This window comes from Psammomys obesus, unplaced genomic scaffold (genome assembly GCF_907164565.1).
Source record: "Psammomys obesus unplaced genomic scaffold, mPsaObe1.curated_primary_1811, whole genome shotgun sequence".
In the NCBI taxonomy this organism is placed as follows: domain Eukaryota; kingdom Metazoa; phylum Chordata; class Mammalia; order Rodentia; family Muridae; genus Psammomys; species Psammomys obesus.
Window position 1 is genome coordinate 8,398,329 of NW_026585797.1, and position 4,181 is coordinate 8,402,509.

The 4,181-nt window shown below is 34.4% G+C and overlaps 1 pseudogene; it reads left to right on the forward strand.

Annotated features, from left to right (window-relative positions):
• Positions 1-2,716: 2,716 nt before the first annotated feature.
• LOC129670852 (U6 spliceosomal RNA) lies at positions 2,717-2,816 on the forward strand (annotated as a pseudogene).
• Positions 2,817-4,181: the final 1,365 nt, after the last annotated feature.

The window sequence follows — 4,181 nt, forward strand, 5'->3', positions numbered from 1 at the left end:
TATTTCTATGGAAAAGAATACAAAACCATAATTATTAAAACACAAAATACCACTGAGAACACAAAGAACACCAAAAATCAACAAATTGACCATGATCAACAAACATATCTAAATAATAATTAAATGTCAAAAGCTGCAAGTCTAAAATCAAAACACACAGACTGACTGGATCAAGAAACCAAATCCATTTATGTGTTCTTCACAAGAAACACATATTAGTGTTTTAAAGACAGGCACTGCTTTAGAGTAAAAGAAAGGACAAAAGTATTCCAATGAAATGAGAACAAGAAGCAAGCAGGCATCAATATCCTAATATCTGACAAAGCATATTTCAAACTAAAACTGATCAGAAGAGATGAAGAGGGACATTTTATTTTAATCAAGGACCAGTTAACCAAAAAGACCAAATTTTTATCCCAAGCATATATGTGTCAATCTCTGGGGCATCCAATCTCAGGAAAAAAGGTGCTACTGGACTTAAAGACACAGATTTACATCAATTCACTAATATTAGGTGATTTTAATACCCCACTTTTTTGAATGTCTGTTTATCTGGACAAATAAACAGAGTGACAATAGAACAAAACAATATCATATATCCAATGGACTTAATATCTACAGAATATTATATCCAAATACCAAAGAATTCTATTCAGTGGCACATGGAAGCTTTTATAAAAGAGACCACATCTTGGGTTTATTTTGAACAAATAATAATAAAATATTATATTAAAAGTAAAGTAAATATTTACAAATTAAAAAGGATTTAAAGTACTGTTTTATCCACAATGCAATAAAACTAAAAATAGCAAGAAAAACTCTAGTAAATGCAGAAACTACATGGAGATTAAACAATTCATTATTAAATGATGAACAAGTCAAAGAAGAAATCAAGCAAGAAAAACTTTCTGGAAGTAGAAGTAAATGAAAATGAAAACAAAACACAATAAATCCCTGGGGCACATCAAAGACAGTTCTAAAGGAAAATTTATGATTTTAAGTGCCTACATTAAAAAAAATCAGAAAGGTCACAAAAAAATTACTTATGCTATAACCCAAAAGGTTGAAGAAAATGGGACAAACCAAATCCAAAACTGTCAACAGTAAGAAACAATAAAATCCAGAGCAGAAATGAATAAAAAGGAAACAAAGAAACAGTATAAAGAACCAACAGAATCCAGGAAAAATCTGGTTCTTTGAGAAGATAAACAAGATTGACAGACCTTTCCCCCAACTAACCAAAAAGGAAAAAAAGAAGGAAGGAAGGAAGGAAGGAAGGAAGGAAGGAAGGAAGGAAGGAAGGAAGGAAGGAAGGAAGGAAGAAGGAAGGAGAGAAAGAAACAAAGAAGGAAGGAAGGAAGGAGGGAAAGAAAAAAGAAAGAGGGCTCAAGTTAACAAAATTACAAACTAACAGGGAACTATTACAACAGACACCAAAGAAAATCAGAACACTGTAAAATAATATTTAAAAAAAAATTTAGTTCTTTAAGCTAGAAAACCTAATTGAAATCAGTGAATTTTTAGATACAGGCAGACAACCCAAATTAAGCCAAGAAGTCACCAACCTAAATAAATCCCTAACATTGGGGAGAGATTGAAACTGTAATTTAAAAAAATAAATAAATAGCCTTCTTAAAAAAAAAAAAATCGTCCAGGTAGATTCAAGTAGAATTCTATCAGACATTCAAAGAAATGAGGGCAACAATTGACAAGTAGAACTTCATTAAAGTAAAAAAACAAAACAAAACAAAACAAAACAAAACAAAAAAAACTTTTGCACAGCTAAAAGCAATGAACTGGGTGAACAGGACACCCATTGGATGGGACAAATCTTTGCCAGCTAAACCTCTGACAGAGGATTAATATTCAGAATATATAAAACTCTCAAAAAACAAGGAGTTGAAAAGCAAATGACCTATGACCTATTTGAAAAATGGGCTTAGGACCTAAAGAGAGAATTCTCCAAACAAGGAAAAAAAAAAAAAAAACCTGTGCCCATAAGGTCTTGCCAACATGACCGCCCAAACATGAGCTGAACAAGAATGATCCCAGGAGACATGTCAGAGTAGGTGGGGTAAACTCCATGAGGCCTCAGACTGACACAAAGAGCTACAACCAAGAAATGCCGAGTGTGGGAGATACAGTCTTCTTCAGAGAAGAGCACACCAAGTCTTATCGGCTATCCAATACCAAATGGTCAGCCCTGAAAACATACATGCATGAAACATGATACAGATTGAGCAGGTTGTATTTAAGAATATATGTATATACATACACATAATTGTATTTATAAATTTGAAATAGCAGGGAGGGATTTATGGAAGGGTTTGGAGGAAAGGGAGGAAAGAAATGTAATTATATCCTAATAAAAATTGAAATTAAAGTTAAAAAGTCAATAGTTTCAAAAAATAATTTTAATTATATATGCTCCAATCCAATAACTTAATTATTGACAATTTACCTGATGGAAATGAATTAGCATGTTAAATAATCATACAGTTGTACAAATTATTTATATTTAATGCCAAAACATGAATACTGTATAACTATCCATATAACAGTAGGTCAGTTAAGCCGAATTTGTAACTGGAGATGTTTCTTACTTGCAGAACACTTATGAAAAGCATAAGTAAGGTTCTAGCCTCAATCCTCCATAGTGGCAAGGGGAAAAAAAAAGCAATACTGCTTTTTTTCAACAGCACATCGATTAAACGTGGCAAATGTTAAAATGGCATATATTAAAAATGGAATGATACAGAGATTAGCCTGGCCCCTGAAAATGGATAACACACATTCATGAAGCTTTTCATAGTCTTTTTAAAAAGTATTATTTGAGCAGCAATTCAGTGGAATTAGATAAAGCTATTACAAGTCATGAGCAAGAAGTTTGATAATAGTTACAATTATTATCATAATTAATTATGATTAGAATTAATTCAACATAGCACTATCCATTAATGAAGCAAAAGCTTCAAGAAGCATGTGCTTTCCCTCTAACATCCAGAGTGTTATCCATGCTCACCTTCTACCTTACGGTAAATAAATTTGTGAACAAACACAGGTATCTAACCCCCAGGTGTAAATATGCAGAGACTGGCAGGGCAATGGAAAACTCGGGAATTTTTTAAAAAGTTTTTCTCTGTATCCTAGGTTATACAGGACTTCAAGACCCTCTTCCATAACCGTATCAAGGGCTGAGAGTCCAAGTGTACCACCATGCCAAGATTTAGGATGTTTGTCTTTATTATTTTTAAATAAATAAAAAAATTGCATCATTTTCCTCCTCCCTTTTCTCAATCCAGCTCCTCCAAGCCAACCTCAAGTTGATAGCCTCTTTTTCACTTATTATTATAACACACACACATACACACATACGTACATTTTGTGTCTATATGTACATACACACAAAAACCTTGCTGATTCCATTTTTTTGTTTGTGGTGTATATTTGGTTTCAAGGCTGACTAGTCTGAGTTGAACAACAAATGAAGGAACTCATTCCCGAGAGAGGCTAATTCTCCCCTCAGCAGTCATTAACTGCCTGCAGTTCTTTCTCTGGTCATGGTGATCCATCTATGCTCTCCCTCCCACCTTAGCGTGTCCACAGATAGTTCCATTGTTGTGGTAGTGTTTGCACAGCCATTTCCAGAAGAGACTGTTTCACAGCAGACTTCCTGGTACCGGCTCTCACAAGCTTTCTGGCCTCTTTTCCATCATATTTCCTGAGCCATAGATGCAGGAGCTATGACGTAGAGCAATTGGGACCAGCTTCGTCACAGTCTGTTGATTTCTGCATTGTGTCTAGTTGTGGATTTCTGTGGTTCTCCATTTGTTGTGAAGAGAGGCATCTTTAATGAGGGTGGTGTAAAGATAAGATTTAGAATGTAATAAGGAATTATGCTGGTCTAGCAAAGTGGTGGTAGTAGATTCTTTTCTAATATTCATGACTGCATTAGCCCCAGGAAGCTAGATAGTTTAGAACAGCAAGCATAATTTCCCTCCTGTTGAGTAGGACTTAACTCCAATTAGGCAGCTATTTATTGCCACCAGCCATTTCTTGTACTGTTCTGCATTTCTTGCCATGCTGGTCATTGTCATGCTTCATAGATATTGCTGGTGGGTATTACTGAGTGGTTTTGTAATTTCTTCTCTTTGTTAGCAGTTTGGAACTATGGAAACTCA